Raw genomic sequence first — 21861 nt, forward strand, 5'->3', positions numbered from 1 at the left:
TCACACGCAGGGTCGTGATACTAGATAAGAAAAAAAAAATGGCAATTTTATATTCTTTTGCTTACGCAAAGTCATGACATAGTAATTTTTCTTTTATTTTTCATGAAGAATATTTCTTTGATTGGAACAAAGTTGTTTAATATATTCTTCAGGGAATACTCAGTCGATGTTTCTTTGATAAATATAACTTATGTTAGTGTTAATTGAAGTGATTCATTGACGTTCCGAATTCCATTTGAAGTAAAAATCGCTTGATCCTTTTGAAGGATATTTCTAAATTTTCTAATAGTTCTCCGTACATAAATCTTGATACTTCTTTACACTATAAATACTATTACCATTAGAGATCAATATTTATAAATTATAATCAATTAATATTAAGCTATTATATTATAGTATTTTATTAGTTTTTTACGATTTTGTCTTCTATCAATTAATGATACTTATGTTTTTTGCTGCTCTAACATATTGGTATAATTATATGCAATTACTTTAATTTATACAATAACATTAATTTTTAATCTATCATATATTTTTAAAAATTTTATTCTTTAACTAGATATTTTTAATCTGTTATTATTACTGTTTTTTACCAGTATCAACTTGACTATTTTCAGATTCTGAAAAATGATACTAAACCTTAAACTATAAGTTATAGTTATATATCTTAGTGAAAGAATATCACACAATTACTCTTTTCTTTGCCAAGTTCTAATTTTTTAGTTTTTTATTTTATATAAACGTATACTAGAGTTAACATTAATCTTTAATTTATAATTTTTTATGAAGTTCATCAATGATTAGGAACAAACTTCATATTCTCTTTTATATCGTTGTAACATACTTTTAACCAATCATTTTGCCTTATTGGTTTTAAATATTCACATTCCTTGTATATTACTGTTTTAATATTTTTTACTTTTACAACACTGTACTTTCTCAAGTAAAGCTTGGTTTCATGTCAGTCAAAATAATATGAAACTTCAAATTAGCTTCAAATTATATTTGTTTTCTATTAATTCAATTATCAACATAAAAATTTAAATTGAGTGTAGACCATTTAAACAAACATCAAAGAAAATAAATAATCGCAATATTAAAGTTTAGAGACAAAAGTGAGTACAAACTATTAAAGTGGAATTGAGGAACAAACTATTAAAGTTTAGAAACAAAAGTGAGGACAAACTATTAAAGTAGAATTGAGGAACAAATTTTAGTTAGAAAATAAGCCAAAAATACTTAATTATGATATTTAACTACGTGCATTGCATGTGTATAAAACCTAGTAGACTCTAAATTTGAGAGAGTAGAAGTCCTTGAGAATAATATGAATTGCTTGAAATAATATTAAAATTATAAAAAAAATATATCTAAAATATAAATTTTATTAATGTATTCAAGTGCCTAATAAAACTTGTTAATGGCGCCAAAAAAGAAATTAGCATCACAATATTGCCTAATATGGCATTGTCATAATAAAGTTGGTAACCCGAAGACTAGAATCATATTAGAACACCCCGTGTTGGAGGGTGATCTGCATGGGGGTATGAAAATTAACATCATGCCCCCATCACTCCAACTATGTTGTACAAAACACCCTGCACCGTGCGGGACGTTTTGATATGATGTGTATTCTAAATCAAATATATAATATGTTATAAAAAAAAGGCTTGAATGCTTACATCAATTGCTTTTTTCTTATATTTGCAGCTCATGCAAGGAACCAAAATGAAAAGCCAATCATACAATGCATACGAGCATGCACTACTGATGATGATTGCAATAAGACTTGCCTTAGCAAAGGATTCACTCTTGGAGGGAGATGCAGAGTTAATGGCCAATGTTGTTGTAATAATTATTAATTAAGAATGACATCTATGGGCACAAGGACACATCTAATAATATGATATATGGTATTAACTATATATATAATAAGGTGGAAGTAATGCGATTTATTGAAACCCCCCCAAAAAAAAAGAAAAAAGAAAAAAAGAAAAATGATAGCACTATCAGTTTTCTGCTAAATATTAGTTTTTGAGCTGTTTGTTTATTTATTTTAATTGATGAAATAGTTACCATTAAGAATAATTAAATGTAAACATGCAATTAGTGTTTCTAGCTATGATGTGAACATTTTTCACTGACCAGAAAAAGCTATACATGATGTGCCTACGTAAAAAGCAAATCTTCATTGACGTACAAACTCCGGCGACAGATCAAATAGAAAGAAAATATTTTATTATTAAAAAAGGTAAATTAAATCTTTCATATAAAAGTTTGGTGATATTTCAATTATGAATGGACAGACATTTACGAAGGTCAAAATTTTTAAAAGCTGAAGGAGTACGTAGTTTATCTATAGAGATTAATTTGTACGCTAGGGATTTGTATGAAAACAAGAAGAACCATAGCTTATATCAGCAGAAATTCAGAAATGTTTGGGATACAAATTAAATATTTTATACGGGACATTTATATTGCGATTTATTCAAAACTGTAAAAAACATGGGTTAAATCCACAAAAAAAATCGCTAATTTCAAACTGCCCAAAACAATTATGCGAGAGGTAACTTGCGATTTGGTTGAAAACGGCCAAAATAATGAGTCGTAGAACATAAAAATTCAGTAATTCAAAGTATACATAAGATACTCGATCTACATGGATTGATAATTTATGATTTGATCGAAAATAACCAAAATTATTAGCTATGTCCACAAAATACTGAAAATTTGGAGATATAACCTCTAAAATATTCTATGCGGGATAATAGCTTGTGATTTGATTGCAAACTATCAAAATCATGGGTTCTAATTCACAAAATTCTAAAATATTATAGTGCACATAAAATATTTTATTATGGACAACAACTTGTGATTTAGTCATGAATAGCCAAAATCATAGGTTATAGTCCATAAAATTTGGTCAATTTTAAAGCACGCATTAAATATTCTATGTAGGATAGTAACTTGTGATTTGGAAAATGACCAAAATTATGAAAGCACATTAATGCCACTAGGAAAGAATCTTGGAGGGGGGTGAATAGGGTTTATGCTAATCTAATCCGATTTAATGCCAAATAAAAAGTAATTAACAAATATCCTAGCAAATATGATATGCAACAAGATATATATGTAAGGATAAGTAATATAAATAAGGGTAAACAAAATAGTGGACAATATAAACAAAGAGGCAATGGCTAAATAAGATGAACAAAAAGAGTGCGCAATGCAAACTCAAACAAGCAATATGATTATGGAGTTCGGACATTCCATCCTACGTCTCCGCTCCCCACATCCGGGGAGAAATCCACTATCACACCAGGTTTTCAACGTTCACCCGAAAACGTTTACACCACACAATATTAGTTTTTAACGCTCACCGATTAACGTTCACAATCTCATAATGTAACTACACGTACAAATACGATCTCAAGTGTTGGCCTCTCACGTATCTCCCTCAAGTGTTAGGAATTACAACCTACCTCTAGGCATTACCACCTACCACACTCCTCTTAGGACCGATCACGTCTCTCACCTCTACACTCCTCTTGATGTACTTGTGCAATACAAAGTAAATCCTCACAATTAGGCTCGCAAACAACAAATGGTTTGTTCTCTAAATAAGGTGAGAACACAATATAAACTCACACTCTAAGTCACTAACCCACAACCCTAAATTATACTATGTATGTAAATACAATAAGCTCAATGGTTGTGTGTGAACAAAGAGATTTAAATCAAACAAACTAAACTCAAATAAAATTCTAGCTTATGGAAATTATGAACAAAACAATAAATAGCTAGAAATAGAGTTTAGAAAAACTTCTCTATAGATCAAGAGAGAGAGAGAGATGAGTTGAAGCTCAAACACCAAATGATGATCTTTTCTTCCTCTTGTGAAAATATCTTCACAAACAAAACTTGTAAATACACTAAACAAACTTTAAAACACTCTTTAAACTTGTTTAAAAACTTTCTTAATTAACCTCATAAGTATGAGGGCATGAGGTATATATAGGCTCATGAAACAACGCCAAAAACCAAGAGAAAACATCACAAAAAGACAAAATAACATAAATTAAAATTTTTGGAAAACTAACCGTTATGATGCCGTCGGTCGACTGATGAGTTGACCGTTACAGGGAAAACTGGTAGCTCATCGGTCGACTGAAGAACACGATCAGTCGACTGATGACCTCATCAGTCGACTGGTTAGTCGACCAGAATAAAATAGAAACTTTTAATTATTCCACGTGCAAAGCACGTGTATACTAGTATTTTATAATATCGGAAATGTGAGATTTGTGTACTAGTGATTTGCATGAAAACAATAAGAATCATGGTTATATCGGAAATGTAGGGATACATATATACTATTTTATATGGGACAACAATTTCTTCATTTATCAAAAAAACTTTCAAATTTTTGGTTAAGTCCATGAAAATTTGCTAATTTCTGGGAAATTTTGCTAATTTCATGGTACACACAAAATCATGTGATGGATAACTTATAATTTAGTCGAAAACGATCAAAATAATGAATTATAGTCCATAAAAATTTAGTAATTCAAAGTATACATAATATACTCTTCGTGGAATGACAACTTATGATTTGTTAAAAAAACAACCAAAATCATTAGCTATATATAGTCCAAATTTTTTTTGTAATACCTATAAACTATTCTATGTAGGATAATACCTTGTGATTTGATTGCAAACTACGAAAATTATGGATTCTAATTCATGAAAGTTCTGAAATCTTGTAGCAAATATGAAATTAGTGTGCACCCCTCCATTTTCAGCTACAATAATTCTGTATTTAAATACAGTTTTTATAAGTGCTATAGTAATATTTTTTAAATGTTACAGTATCCCACCCGAGGTACAATAATAATTTGTTAATTTTAGAACATGTAAAAAGTATCCTTCAAGATGGCAGCTTGTGATTTTCTCTAAAAAAGTCAAAATCATGTGTTACCATCCATAAAACTTCAAAACGGGGTTTTTCTAATAACATCTTATTATCAAAGGCAATTTTTTTTTGTAACATCAAAACTTAAAGAGGATTTTCTTATATTTTGAAAATTAAGGGAGGTTATATGATAATAGTCCAAAGTTTTTTTTTGAAAAGGATAATAGTCCAAAGTTAAGGGGTTTTTCTCCTGATATTTAGTCTTTTTACTTTCCATATATACAATGAAACTAGGAAGGGGAAAAAAACTATTTATCGCTATTACTTATTTCACTACAGTACTATATTTGAGTCTAAAAGTGCCCCATTTAAACACTAGGAGGAATGTACGATCATTTGTACCTAAATATTTGAAAATAATACTGTATAGAAAATGTATTTGTCATGACTCTATTGTTGATATCATGATCAATTTGAGGTCTGTAAATACTAAGCAATCTTTCATCCTTTACGCCATCAAAACATTTAAAGTAAAATATAATCGGTGAGAAATGGCTGCCAAGAGTCTTATTCGTTCTACTGTTGATCTCTCAGTTGTTATCCTACTCCTCATGTTTTCTTCTTTTTCTAGTAAATTAATTACTCTTAATTTCAGAAGTTTATTTTGTTCCCTGGTCTTTTGTTTCAATCCTCCGTGGTTTAAGAATTAATTCAATGTTCATTGTTTCAATCGTATATAGAAGTTTGCTAATCTACTTTATGCTTTTTATTTTACAAACAATAAATAGATATAATAATTCAGATTCTGTAAATGAATAACCATGTTTCTTTAATACATTCACAAGTGTTTGAGGAAAAATAAACTTGAAATATGCTAGAATAAGGTCCCCAAGAATATTAAGAACTGCCTACAATAATATTGAAACAATAAAAAGTGTACCCCAAAAACATAAAATAACCAATCTATTCCATTACCAATAATACCTATGACAAATTTATTTAATCTGCAAACACAAATTATTAAGGGCCCAAAATGAAATTTGCACGGTCCCGCGCACGGTGGCAACGTAATGAGTCGATAAACAAAAAAGAACACCCGACTACCGCATAGAAACCTCTATACGGGACAGTAGGATCCATTTAATAAAAAACGGGTCAATTTTGTGGACTATAGCCCAGGGAAATTCGAAGATTTTTTAGGTCGCATACGTTTAGTTATGCGGATGGTTGTATAAAAATATTACAAGCTTATTTATGAGGTGCGATTTTTTTTCGCCTTCCCTCTTTTGCCGTTTCTAGCTATTCGACGGATCTTTTTTTTTTGAAAGTTTCGAAGTACTAATACTAATACAATGATACATTTATTATGTGATAATTATTGAATCAAATTCCGTTTTATGTAAAGTGTTGGTGAAATTATTGCGCCATATACATAGTATCTATAGATAAATTATGAAGGTGTATTGCATGATCCATCCTTCTTTGTGGTAGTAGATTCTAAATTCGATAATAAACTTTTTTAAAAAAAATTACCCTTTACGTATATACTCTCATTGTCCGTTTTCTATTTAGACCCTCGTGTAGATTTAAGTTTTCCAGCTTATGAATATGTACATGCACACTTGATCATGCCATTATAACATTATATAAATGTGTCTATGTTGCCACAAATTTTATGATACTTGATATCACAAATTTTATGATACTTAATTAGGAGGAAAATTGCCAATCTAATGGCGAATGGTGTCGTAATTAATTAAGGTTGGGGCTGCGCTTGGCATCAAGACATAAATATATCTTATTCCATGTAATAAGCTAGAATTTGTGTCACATTCCACAAATAATATTGAGGCAACTATATACTAGTTTCTGCTTATATTTTTCTTCTTCAGTTTGCTCATTTATAGTTTGTCTTCACTGATGAGTTGGTAACATTAAGCAGAGTTAAATATAAACATGCAACTAGATTATTCTAAGCAGAGTTAAATATTAAGCAGAGTTAGGTATGCATAAAATATTCTATAGTGGAATGGCTACTTCTGATAGGATCAGAAACAGTCAAAATCATGAATTATAATTTGTTTACACATAAAATTTTCTAAAGTGGAATGACAACTTTTGATTGGATCGAAAACATCCTAAATCATGAATTATACTCTGTATACGCATAAAATTTTCTAAAGTGAAATGACAACTTTTGACTGGATTGAAGACAAATGAAATCATGAATTATAGGCCTTTGAATTTCAGAATTTTTGAGTACGCGTCAGTCAAATATTTATGCCGAATTCAATTTGTGATTTCATTGAAAATGATCAAAATCATGACTTTTAGTTCCAAAAATTCAAGAAATTTTTTAGGACCAAAGATATTCTATAAGGCCCCGTTTGGCAAGGGGTTAAGCAGGAGGGATTAAAGAAAAGGGTTAACTTAGTTAATCCATCGTAAAGGGTTAAAAAAATTCTAAACCTGTTTGGATACGATAGTTAAAACAAGGGGTTAAGTCTTTTGTGTTTGGCAAATGAAGAGGGGTTAAGAAGATTAATCTTATTACTTTTTTTAAAAAATACCAGTTTCGTCCTTATTGGAGATTTATAAATAATTACCTCATCAAAAAAAATTTAGGCTAAATAAACACAGACTTCTCTTCTGCTGCAGCGTCAATTAATACCATTATCCAGGCAACCTTACGAATTGATGGAAGCTTACTAATAAGAATGTTAGCCTTTGCTTGGACAAAGGGATGCTTCACCATGGTTTCGTAGATTGTCGAGGGTCGAATTGAAGCAAATCTTCTGATGAAGATAAAGAAATCATAGTAGTTGTTCATGCCTGTTAGAATATTCCGATATATACAACTTTTATTAAAAAGAAAGTGTCATATATATATATATATATAAAGGCAACAAGAATAAACAATAACATGCAAATAAATAAACATTTTGTTCACCACCTGTTTCATTTGCGTTGTGTTTGGATATAAATGTAAATCACACTTTTCTGGAGAAAGGGGAACAATATACAATTTGGATACAACAATTTGTATTTGGAATGAATTTTAGAATTTCATGATTCATCTCCAGAGATTGATAAGCAAAAGTCTTGGCACATGTTGACGACTATTTTCTTTGCTCTTAGTATCTTCCAGCAGTATAACAAAAGAAAAATCAAGCCTCCAGGGGGTAAAACAAACTTCTATGTCATTCAAATAAAGAGTTTGCAACCAATTATTTCTACACAAACAAGTTTATAATGTCTGGTTATCCCTCGACGAGAAGGGGAAGTTGTTCGAGGCAAAGGATCATTGTCCTTTTCAGAGGATGTTTGAGAAGGAACTACAGTTGAAGAATCAAGACATATTAATGCATCTGCAGCATGAACAACTCCTTGAAGAATCAAGACATATTAATGCATCTGCAGCATGAACAACTCCTTCCCTAACAAAAATCTTGGAAAATGTTCCTGGAAGCTTCTCCATAAAAATTTCAGCTATCTGAAGAGCAAGGATCAAAACATGAGGATCTTTCCATGCCAGAACACCTGCTAGAAAGCTACACCACAAATAACATACATTCAGCACAAAGTTCTCGAGCTATTTTCACAATCTCTAAATATCTTACATAATTTAAACACATATAAATGGATCACTATCTGGATATATTTGTTACACTAAGTAATGACTGGATCATACCAGCTAAGCTGAAATACATAAGCTTTCCAATTACAGATAGACATTTATAGCGAACTGGACCATTGACGCTGGAGCCATATATCTATTTAATGAAAAAAGATATGAATGTCAACTGAAAACATATAACAGCAGTTGGCCATAAATAATAAATAATTTTTCAGATATTCAAACGAATCAAACCTGTGTTAAAACAGGAAGCAGGTCCAGCCCAAACTGTTGCAAAAGTTCAAGTTGATCTTGCAATGAAACTTCATCTGTTGATATGGAAGTCGTCAGGTTATAACTTCCATCATTGATGTTTGATGAGGATCATCTATCTGTAATGATTTTTAGACAGCCTACACCTACATGTATAGAAAAAGGCATTAAGCAAGGCTATGCATTAAGACATGACTACACACATATATATTCAAAAGAACTTTCACCTAATTACTTTAAAATTCAAAGATTACAACGTCCTACAATCCCACAAGATAATAAGTGAAAATATAAAGGAAAATAAAGATGTCATTAAAAAAGGCATGAAAGTTGATTTTTATGAACTATATGAAAAGTCATTATCATTTGTAGATGGACTACATTGCAAAAATCCTTTTTTCCTTTCCTAAATTTTTTGTACTAGATTAAGAGTTCCGCTTTTAATTAAGCTTATAATAATCACAACACATTCTTTTCAATACTTGAAAATAAAAAAAATTCAATGCTACAGTAATCTCCTGTTCTAAGTTATGGACGAAAAATGAAAACAATATGTATATAGCTTAGTTGGGCAGAACATGATAAACTTCATAAGTTTCTAAAATGTTTTCTACTAAGGAAAAAAGTGGTGTAATTGTTCATTATTGTAATCTCTGAAAAATATCTATATAATCTTAATTTAACTTCATAAGTTGACAGCCAACATTAAACTTAGTCTTATATATGTGATATATAAATTCTAAAAGCACAAGCATCAATATAATTAAGCAAAACTATGAAATTATCAAATGAGGTAATTTTGGTCCAAGTTCTTAGTGAGAAATTATAACAAACACCTTTGGAACGCCAACTAAACTTGAAGATTCTATACAATGAGTGAGAGAGTAGCCAAACTTACTATGCCTACATAGACCTACATGCCTAAGGAAAAAAACAAATGATGGAAGAGCATTGAAGCTTAATAAGACGAGTAATGAATAAAATCAATAGCATAAAGATAAGAAGAAGAACCACAAACTTAAATTTCAAAGAAAATGAAACTAGTAATATCTTTAAATATATATTTCCAATGCAAGCAATTTTTATTCATCTTTCTCTCAATAAAGTAGTCAAGCAATTGGCATATCAAATAAGATAGTACTTCTAATTAAAAGTCTCATACTAACAAGAAATAAGATTTTCTAATTATACCTCCAACCCTCTCAAATTCCAATACGCTCACCAACAATTGATAATATATTGGCAATCTTTAAAGGGAATAAATCCAGATCACCAAAATCATAAAAAGAAAAATCAAAAGAACTAATCTCTAGAATGAATACATAATTTTCAGATCCAAATCGAATTCATGCAAAAATAGTAGTTATCGACTTGATGACAAATAAGATTTAATTTTTTTTACCATGGTGAGAAAAGGGCAAAGAGAATCAAACTCTAGCATGAAATTCATAATCGAAAACCTAGAATGAAACGAGAAAGGAGAAGGAGCTTACCGCTATGAGTCGACAAACTAATCATGAAATTGATCTAAGCAAGTGAAGAGACCTTTGTCTTTGCAGGGGGAGCCAAGCAGCGGGGTTTCTCTGGCCGGAGATTGGGTAAGGTCGTCGAGGTCCCCGCAGACATCGAAGGTGAGCTCGGCGTGGAGGTTCTGGAGGTTGTAAGCTAGTGAATGGGGGAAAATTTTAGCGGGGAAATTTTAGAAGGAAAGAAGTGGAAAATTTCCCTCACGAGATCCAGATGAAATAACTCCCATGAAATAACTCCCCTCATAATTCCTTCGTCTACCCTCCCGTGAGAAGGCGGAACAAGCCTTGTTCCGCCTTCTCACGAGGAATAGTTATCCCGTGTTGTGACGGGTTAAATGGGATAAAACACTCACGTGCGGGTTTGTTAACCCTTCTTCTTTTTTTCCTGTTTGGCAGGCTAATAAGGGGTTAAACTCACTTAACCCCTCATTTATCCTCTTGCCAAACGCAGCCTAAGGGACTATTACTTGTAGTTTTAGTGAAAAAACAACCTAAATCATGCATTATAATCCACAACAAATCAAAAAAAAATTAGTACACATAAAATACACTACATTAATGGCTTTTTGTTAATTGATAAAAAATAGATAATATAATTAGTCATCATCTGTTGAAATTAGAAACTTCGGCAGGAGGATGTATAAAATATTTCACGTGGGATGATAGTTTGTGATTTGTTCAAAAACAATTAAATTCACAGGTTATAATCCACAGAAATCCAAAAATTTCGATGACACCCATAAAACATCGTATGGGGATAACTTTGTATTTTGGTCAAAAACAACCAAATTTAATGAGTATATACATGAAATATCCTACGTGTGCAGAAATCTATGAATTGGTTGTAAATGAGTATCAAGTAGCAAAAACTTCCATACATACACATGGAAGGAGGGGGAAAAAAGTGGCAACACCTCATTTTGGTAAATGAAATGAACTACCAGGAGATTAATTAGCGAGTGGCTAATGACACTAGTCAAATCACATGGATAGATCTCACCAACGTTTATCTTTCAGCAGCACATTTTACTGACAATTCGTGACCGATACTTGTACATATAATACAAAACTAATGCAAACTGAATTCAGCTTCAAAAATCAAGTAACTGAAATGCGTACACACAAGTTGCGTCACTTTGTTGCTTCAACGAAAATAATAATAATTTCCAAATCCAAACTATGTCAAATGAGTTCTCAAGATACGCACACTCCCATAGCAAGAAACATGCACATAGATCCACATGTACACATACCTGCAACTACTAATGACAGTAACAACATTAATAATCAATATAAGGCGCTGGTCGCCACCGAAGTTGGGATTTTAGCTTAAACCCCCTAAAAAAACTCCCTTTCTCTGTTACCATCATTATATGCCAAAGCCCTCAACAGAGACCACTAACAGCCTTTAGCTAACCGGAGGATTACAACAAGGCAAAAGAATTTATTATAAAGTGCAATTAACAACGGTTTTGCCAGTACTTTTACATCTGCATGTTACCTGAGGAATTGAGCTGCCAATTCGAACCACCCAGGGATGCTCAGCTGCCGAATCTAACGTCAGCCTCTGCCTTGGATCTGCATTACAAGCACATTTTCAACGAACTGATGTCTGATGTTTAAATGCATGAAACAGAACTAAAATTCAAAGGTAAGAACTGAAAGTGATTGAAGTAAAAAGATTTTACAATATGAAGAAACAACAAGATTGGGCACGTGCACAGTCAGAAAGGTGAATAATACTGTGGCCAGGAATGAAATCAGAGGTTGGATCATCGAAGGTTCCCAGACTCAAGTCTGGATTCCAAAGTGCAGATGGAAGGGCTAAATACAGATGTCAGCAAGACTACCTTATTTTGTTCAAAAATAGAAGGATATATTCATCATGTACAATTTGCTTGTTTAGCTACATGATTTTCTGAGAGGCTCTACATTGTTTTCAATTAGGTCAAAGATCAGGCAGTTCTGCGTGAGTCTATGTTGGATATGTTCACTGGCGGCTTACCCCGGACGCCAATATAACATGTCAGCTTCCTTGCTCCAGGTAAGTGAAAAAAAGTCACTCCCATCGTTAAACATTGGTCATCATAATATGAAAAACATTCCCTTCTTTAGGTGTATACATGGAAGTGACAGGGATGGTCAACTATCTATGTTACACAGATACGGTTGCCGGTAATGAATACAAGAAATGACAAATTTGTAAAATGTTGGATATGGGGACACAACCGAATATATACATATTGAAATTTTGCGGGGTGACAAATTTTGATTTGGGTAAAAAATGACCAAAATCATGGGTTATAGTCCACAATTTCGGAAATTACGGGGTACAAATAAAATATTACCTGTGACAACTTATGATCGAAAAGGACCAAAGTAGTGGGTTATACTCCATAGAAATTTAATAATTTTGAAGTATGCATAAAATATTCCACACGGGACTATAATATATGATTTTATTAGAAAATGTCAAATTCATGTATAGTCTACGAAAATTTTCAATTTCTGAGTATGTATACGATATAGTATACTGTTGTGATTAGTTAAAACAACCAAAATCATGAGTTATAATCCATAGAAATTCCGGAATTTTATGCTACGCAAAATATTCTACACAGGACGACAACTTGTCATTTAGTCCGAAATGACTAAGATCATAGGTCGAAGTCCACAGAAATTTGGAAAATTTTGAAGGCGCATAAAAAATTTATGCAAAAACTTGTGATTTGGTCAAAACAATTGAAATCATAGGATTATAGTCCATAGAAATTCGGAAATTACATATAAATTTGAGTACGCATAAAAATCATAGGTTATATACAGAAATTCAAAAATATGAGAGTACGTATAAAGTATTCAATGCAGTATGACAATTTGTAATTTGGACGAAGTCAACCAAAATCATGGGTTACAGTCCATGGTTATTCAAAAAACAATCAAGATCATAGGTTATTCCACAAAATTCAGAAACTTTTGTGTACGCGTAAAATATTCCACCATAGAAGAAAATTAGTAATTTTATCGCAAACAATAAAAGCTGTGGATTATATTCTAGGGAAACTCGAGGAATTCGAAGTACATATAAAATGTTCTCCATTGGATGACAACTTGTGATTAGGTCGAAAAAAAATCATGGGTTACAAACCATGGTAATTCGTAAAAAACCAAAATCATGAGCTATAGTCCACAAAAACTTGTAAACTTTTGAGCACGCATAAACTATTCTATCCTGGATGAAATTTTAGAATTTTATAAAAAATGACCAAAACGATAGGTTACTATCTCGAGAACAAATTTAGTGATATGCATAAAATATTCTATGCATGAAGATAATTTATAATTTTTCTAAAAGATTCCAAAATCACGGGTTATAGTCCATGATTTTTCGGAAAACAACCAAAATCAATGGTTACTTTTCAAAACTTTGAAGTATGCATACAATATTCTATCTCAGATGAAAATGTATGATTTTGTCAAAAACAGAAAAAATCATGTATTATGGTCTAGAAAATTCTTGAATTGCAGACTACACATAAGATATTTTATACAGCACGATAACTTGAGATGTGGTAAAAAACAATAAAAATCACGGGTTCTAGTCCACAGGAATTTGGAAATTTTTAGAACACTAAAATAATTTATGCAGGGCGATAACTTGTGATTTGGTCGAAAACAACCAAAATCATATGTTACAGTCCATAAAAAACTAGGAACTTTTGAGTACATGTAAAATATTCTATCTAGGACAAAATTCTGAGATTTGGTTAAAAATGACCAAAATCATGGGTTATAATCTACATGAATTTGAGAATTTTGAAGAACCTATAAATTATTCTATGCAAAAAAGAATTTGAGATTTTATTGAAGCCGGACAAAATCACGTGTTATGTGCACAAATATTTTTAAATTTCAAAGTGTATATATATATATTATATAAATAGTATATATAATAATATATAATCTATAATATATCTATATATATATATATATAATATTACTATTCTCAGATGAAATGTATGATTTGTCAAAAACAGAAAAAATCATGTATTATGGTCTAGAAAATTCTTGAATTGCAGACTACACATAAGATATTTTATACAGCATGATAACTTGAGATGTGGTCAAAACAATAAAAATCAGCGGTTCTAGTCCACAGGAATTTGCAATTTTAGAACACTAAATAATTTATGCGGGGCGATAACTTGTGATTTGGTCGAAACAACCAAAATCATAGGTTACAGTCCATAAAAATTTAGGAACTTTTAAGTACATGTAAAAATATTCTATTAGGACAAAATTCCGATATTTGGTTAAAAATGACCAAAATCATGGGTTATAATCTACATGAATTTGCGAATTTTGAAGACACGCTATAAATTATTCTATGCAAAAAAGAATTTGAGATTTTATTGAAACCGCGACAAAATCAAGTGTTATGCGCACAAATATTCCTAAATTTCAAGGTATGTATATATATTATATATATATATATATATATATATATATATATATATATATATATATATATTGTAAACAACAAACAAATATTAAGTCCAGAAATATTTTTGAATTTTGAAGTATATATATGATATTTCAATCGAAAACAAACAAAATCACGAGTTAACTCTAGAAATATGAGAAATTTTTAGTACACATACAATATTTCATGCGGGTGACAACTTGCATTTTTTTACTAAATAACTAAAATCATGGGTTATAATCCATTGAAATTTAAGAATTTTGAAGTACACATAAGATATAATATACGGGGTGACAACTTGCCATTTGGTTGAAAACAACGAAAATCTTGAGTTATAGGCTACTGACATTTTAACACATTAAGTAGGAATAAAATATTTTATGCAGGGTGAAAGCTAGTGATTTGGTCGAAAAGGATCAAATTCACGGGCTATAATCCACAGAATTTAGGAAATTTTGGAGTACACAAAATACTCTAAGTGGGACTGACAATTTGTAATTTTGTTGAAAATAACAAATCATGTGCTAAGTGTACAAATACTCTTGAACTTCATGTGTTATTGTCCACAAAATTTATTCAATTTATACGCGGCACTAATTTGTGATTTTGTCGGAAACAACCAAAATCACAAGTTATAGTCAACAGAGATTTTGAAATTTTTGAGTATGCATGAAATATTTTTTGCAGGGTAAAAACATGTGCTTTAGATAACATTGATAATTTGTTATGAATATCTTTCAAGCATAACATATTTTTTGAGCACTGCCTAGTGCCTAAGGTAATTTACATTGGATGACAATTTTAGATTTCATCAAAGACAACCAAAATCACAAGTTATAGTCAACAGAAATTTGGATATTTTAGAGTATGCATAAATTATTTTTTGTGAGCTGAAAACTTGTGATTTGCTCAGAAACGACCAAAATCATAGGTCACAGTCCACAAAAATTCAAGAATTTTAGAGTAATCAAAAATATTCTACGTGGAACGAGAACTTGTAATTTGGTCAAAAACAACCAATATTACAGGTTTTAGTTCACAAAAATTTAGAACTTTTTGAGTAGGCATAAGTATTTTACGCGGGGTGCAACTTTTGATTTAGTTGAAAACGATCATCATCATGGACTACAATCCATTGAAATTCAAAAATTACGTAGTACGCAGAAAATATTTACGCAGGGTAACAACTTGTGACTTGTTCGAAAACGACCAAAATTAATGGTCAGTTTATGATAATCAGAAAACAATCAAATTCGTGGGTTAAAGTCTACATAAATTCCAAATCATTTGAGTACGCATAAAATATTCTATTCGGAACAAATTATGTGATTCATCAAATATAACCAAAATTGTGGGTCCATACAAACTTAGGAATTTCAGAATACGTATAAAATATTCTACACATGACTATAATATGTGATTTTCTTTAAAAAAACCAAATTCGTGGATTATAATTTACAAAGGTCTTCAATTTCGGAGTACACATAAGATATTTTATATGGGACGATAACTTCAGATTTTGTCAAAGACAACCAAAATCACTAGTTAAAATAGCCCAAAGAAATTTGGAAATTTTTGTGTGAGTAAATTATATTATGTGGAATAACAACTTGCGATTTTGTCGACGATAAATAGAATCATGGGTTAGTCCAAAGTAATTCGTAAAAAACCAAAATCTTGGTCTAAAAATTCGTAACTCTGGATTACCCATAAAATATTCTATCAGGGATGAAAATTTAGGATTTGGTCAAAACCGGCCAAAATCATAGATTATTGTCCATGAAAATCTGGATTTCACACATAATATTTTACGCGGAAAGATAATTTGTGATTTTTTTAAAAATGGTCTAAATCATGCGCTATAATTAACGAAAGGTATGCATACAATCAAAGTTATCAAAGGCGCGCGCCTCATACGCCTTATGACGTAGGGCAGTGGCGATGCTCCCCGCATTTAAGACGGTAGCACCTTTTTGCACCTCATAAGGATGTAGAAGCGCGCAAGGCACACATTAGGCATAGCCTCATATATTTTTCTTTAACATTTCAATCAAGTGGATAATTCATATGCCAAATAGAAAAATAAATCAATTAGACCATTTCAGTAGTCGAATTGAGGACCCTACCTCATCCTCATTTAAAATTTGATTTTTCTTCAATATTAGTCTTGATTTGACTTGGAAAATTATTAACTTTACTACTATGTTAGGTGTGCTACCACTATGAATTAAAACCTTGTTCTATGATATGGTAGTAGATTTTATCTTACAATATTTTTAAGTGAAAAATCACAAACATGTTCTTTCATGCTTGATTATCTTGAAAATTTATGCGTGCAATGTGCGCCTAGCTTCAATTGCATGAGCATGTAAAGGGGCTTTACGCCTTGCATCGTGCATGGTGCGTTGATAACTTTGTATAAAATATCAAGAACTTTGGAGTACGTATAAAATATTCTACACTAGAATACAATTTATGATTTCCTCGAAAAAAGACAAATTCATGTATGTATAGTCCACAAAATTTCATCAATTTCTGAGCAAGCATAAGATTTATATGGGATAATAACTTTTGATTTGGTCGAAAACACCCAAAGTCACGGATTATAGCCCACAAAATTTAGGAACTTTTTAGTACATGTAAAATATTTTATGCACAATGAAAACTCGTAATTTGACAAATAACCAAAATCATGGGTTGTAATTCATAGATATTCGAAAATTACAGAGTAGGCATAACATAATTACGGGAAAATCACCAAAATCATGGGTTAATCTCCATCATAATTCAGAAAACAACCAATTCCATGAGTTATAGTCCACAAAAATTTAGAAACTTTTGAATACGTGTAAAATACTTTATCTAGAACAAACCTTTGTGATTTAGTAAACACAAGGTTTTAAATAGCGGTTATCGGGGATTTATCGGACGGCCAAAATCCTTATCGGATAGCGGAAATCGGGGATATATCGGGGATAAGTAGTATTTATCGGAGTGATATACTGGATGATGTATATATATAATATGATAACTAAAAAATATAATCTAACCATACTTAATGAAATATAAACATACCAAAATGTAAATCATCATGTTTAGAATCACTAACCAATTGTAGAAAGCAAAACTTGCATCTTGACCGCACGATGAAACCATTCGATTGCATAGCCTTACTTATCGGCCGATAATCCCGATAAAAAAACCTTACTTATCGGCCGATAAGTACCGATAACGCCGATAACTCCCCGATAACTTGCCAAAAACGATAACCGATTAAAAATCCAAGTTATCCTATCGGAGAGCTCCCAAATCCGATAACTCGGCCGATAATATCGATTATCGGCTGATATTTAAAACAGTGAGTAAACATGACCAAAGTCCAGGATTATAGTACATAGAAATTCATGAATTTTAGTGTAACCATAAAATATTAGATGCGGGCTCGAAAAAGCCAAATTCATATATTATAGTCTTTAAAAATTCTTCAATTTCAAAGTAAGCATAAGATAATCAATGCAGGAAGACAATTTGTGAAAACAACCAAAAGCATGTGTTATAATCCACGGTATTCCGAAAAACAACCAGAATCATGGATTATAGTCAAAAGAAATTTAAAATTTTTTAATATGCATACAATATTGTATCTTAGATGAAATTTTGTGATTTTATTGAAAGTAGTCAAAATCATGTGATGACAAAAACAACCATGAGATATTTTATACACACAATAACTTTTGATGCCGTCTAAAATAACCAAAATCTTAAATTATAATCCACAAAAATTTTAGAATTATTTTAGCGCATTAAAATATTTTATGTTGGGTGCAAGTTTGTAAATTATTCGAAGGGTCCAACATCGTGGGTTATAGTCCATGAATAAAATATTTTATTTGAGAAAATATTTGCTAGTAATAAAGTATTAAAACCATAGTTCATAATCTGTAAAAGTTTGAGAATTTTGAAGCACGCATAAATTGTTCTACACAGGACGATAATTTTCTAGTTTTATCAAAAATAACTAAATCATGTGTTATAGTCCAAAAAGTTCGTGCATTTTGCAGTACGCACAAGTTATTTCATACAGATCATAACTTTTGGTATGGTCGAAAAACAACCAAAATTATTTGTTGCAGACTACGTTACCCGGCCACTTCATCTAGGCTCCTATGTTCGTGTTCGTGTCCATGTTTGCCGCTCCTTGGGCACGTCTTGAATATATACATACATTTTCAAATGTATACTCAATTATATAACACATGCTTTAGTTCAAAATACATATGATACTCTTCTTGAATGTATATCGTACGCTTTACCTCAAATTATGCAACTCATTGGACTTGGGACAAGTTCGTTTTAGCACGTACCTAGTTCATAAGTATGACTCTAAAGGATCTTTTGAGTGTCTAGTTCAAAAAACGAGCACTTTATCAATTTATAATCTACTCGATAAAAGAAACATAAAAAAAGTATTAAGGATTTTAGTTCTCATATCTGTATGCGCGGGAAATTGCGAGAAACTTGAGAATTGAATTTGTATTATTCCCTCTAACTGACTTACAAAAAGAATGATTACAATCCTCTCAATATAAGTTCTCTCTATCTGACTTAGAAAAAGAAACTGTAATTCTCTCTATCGGTTCCCTGATTTACAAAAGAGGGAAGGATGAAACCCTCCCTTTGTTTAAAACTGGGTTCTTTCTTTGTGACGATGAGAGTTTGAATCTTGTATCCCGCTGACGATCCGAACACTTCAACTCTTGTATCCCGTTCACTTGGCGCCTTGAGAGAACTTGCGAGGCAAGTTTATAACTCCAACCGAGTTTTGAGAACTCTCTGTAAGAGTGTTAAGAACTTGCAAGACAAGTTCGGAACTCTACACGAGTTTGGGAGAACTTGTTTGAACAAGTTGGAAACTCTCTGTAAGAGAGTTAAGAACTCTAGGCGAGTTTGAAGGAAACTTGTTTGAATAAGTTAGAAACTCTCTGTAAGAGAGTTAAGAACTCTAGCCGAGTTTGAATCCCCGAGAAGGATTGTTTTTATAGAGGAGATGAACCTCCAAGAGAACTAACCGAAATGGGTTTAAAGAGCAAGCCAAGAGCTCCAAGAATGCTCCAAGAAGACTCTCCAAGAAGCCCATCTCCTTCTCTTTCTTCTCTCTTTTTCTCTTATTTTTGGCCCCCCTTTTCTCCTCTTTTATTTTTGCCTCCTTTTCTTGCTGGAGATCCAGCCCTTATATATAGGGCAATCAGGGGGTAAGGTGCCCCTTAACAGGCTCTTAACTGTGCCCATACCTTGACATGACAGTTTTAAAAACTGTTCCTGAGTCAAAAACGTAAGGGTCACGTTATAGAAAGAAAACACGGGTGAACTCTGCGTTTATGAGTTCTGAAAACGCAGGGCGAACTATGCGTTTAGTCTTGGCAACGCACAACGACCTCTGCGTTTAAGTTCTGAAAACGCATGGCGAACTATGCGTTTGGTCTTGACAACACAGAGCGACCTCTGCGTTTGAGCTCTGAAAACGCAAGGCGAACTCTGCATTTGGTCTTGGCAACGCAGAGCAACTTCTGCGTTTGATCTTGGCAACGCGGGGTGAACCCTGCGTTTGAGATCTAGAACGCATGGCGACCTCTACGTTTGAGCTCTGGAAGCGCATGACGACCTCTGCGTTTGAGCTTGGCAACGCGGGGTGAACCCTGCGTTTGAGATCTGGAACGCATAGCGACTTCTGCGTTTGAGCTCTGGAAGCGCATGGCGACCCCTGCGTTTTGAGCTTCTGGGACGCTGAAGAGGGTTTCCGTATTTGGATTTGTAGAGATCGTCAATTGTAATATCTTTTCTTTGACTTTTGTGCAGATTGTCATATTGTAATCTTTACACTTGGCCCTTGTGAAATGTGAGAGTCGTCAATTTGCAACTCTCGCACGTTGCTGTGAAAGTCTTCACATTATAACTTTCATCGACTGTTGCGGAGGTCGTCAGATTGTAACTTCCGCTTGTTGATGTGAAGGATGTCAGATTGTATCTTTCATCATCTGTTTTTTTTTTTGTGGGGATCAACTATCTGCAGTAATTTTTAGACAACCTCCAATATCGTGTGAATGAAAAACAAATCGGTCTAATGTAGATTATTAATTTTTATATGTATGTATATAGTCATATCTCCATATCCTAACTTTTACCATTTTGTTATGTCTCGTATCCGCACCTGTGTCCGCACATTCCTTTTATTTGTATAACATAGGCTATAGTCAAAAATTTTGGAAACAAAATATGTTAGGAAAGGTGACAGGTTGTGATTTTGTCGAAAAAGACAAAAATCATGGGTTGTTGTCTACAGAAATTAGAATATATTTAAGCGCATAAGCTATTTTGTAAAGAATGTAGCTTGTGATTTGTCAAAAATAACTAAAATCATGAGTTATAATCTACAAAAAATTTAAATTTTTTGAGTCAGCATAAAATGTTTCAAGCAAGATGAAACTTTGCGATTTGGTCAAAAATGATCAAAATCATATATTATGATCCATATAAATTGGGAAATTTTTGAATATAAATAAAATATACTACACAGAACGTAAACATGTCATGTATTGGAAAACAGTTAAAATTGTGGGTTATTATAATCCATGATAGTTCAGAAAACAACCAAATGTTAGTCTAAGTTGTATGGAAACGGATACGGGTGCGGGACACGACAAAACCGTAAAATGTAGGGTACGGGGACACAGCTATATATATATATATATATATATATATATATATAATGTACATGAGATTTTTTTTTCCACTTCATGTGTCATTAGAATTAAAGTTATGTATCACATTTTAAAGTTTCTTTTATCATATTGATTATCATAAATTGGAAACTACTCAGTTTTTTACTAGACATCCAAACGACCCTTTAACTATATAGTTTTGAACTTGGGTATAGACTACAACGAACCCCACCCCGATCTAACTAGTTTCAAGAAACGAATGTGAAGTGTAAGCTATATGTCCAAGAAATGTTTGACAAGTGTTTTAAATTAACACATATATCGTATAA

At 32.0% G+C, this 21861-nt stretch overlaps 1 long non-coding RNA gene across 3 annotated transcripts in view; it reads right to left on the bottom strand.

Moving 5' to 3' along the window:
- The window catches only part of LOC109825780, a 31601-nt gene continuing 18054 nt past the window's right edge, over positions 8315-21861 (bottom strand). The window contains exons 5-8 of one of the 3 annotated variants that reach the window (XR_002243098.1): positions 11832-11908; positions 8784-8947; positions 8604-8685; positions 8315-8463 (exon numbers count right to left, since the gene is read on the bottom strand). This is a non-coding gene — a long non-coding RNA (uncharacterized LOC109825780). Of the gene's footprint in view, positions 8464-8603; positions 8686-8783; positions 11909-21861 lie in introns of all 3 variants that reach the window. The other 2 variants (XR_002243097.1, XR_002243096.1) reach the window with 2 other exon arrangements.

Source organism: Asparagus officinalis, chromosome 10 (genome assembly GCF_001876935.1).
Source record: "Asparagus officinalis chromosome 10, Aspof.V1, whole genome shotgun sequence".
In the NCBI taxonomy this organism is placed as follows: domain Eukaryota; kingdom Viridiplantae; phylum Streptophyta; class Magnoliopsida; order Asparagales; family Asparagaceae; genus Asparagus; species Asparagus officinalis.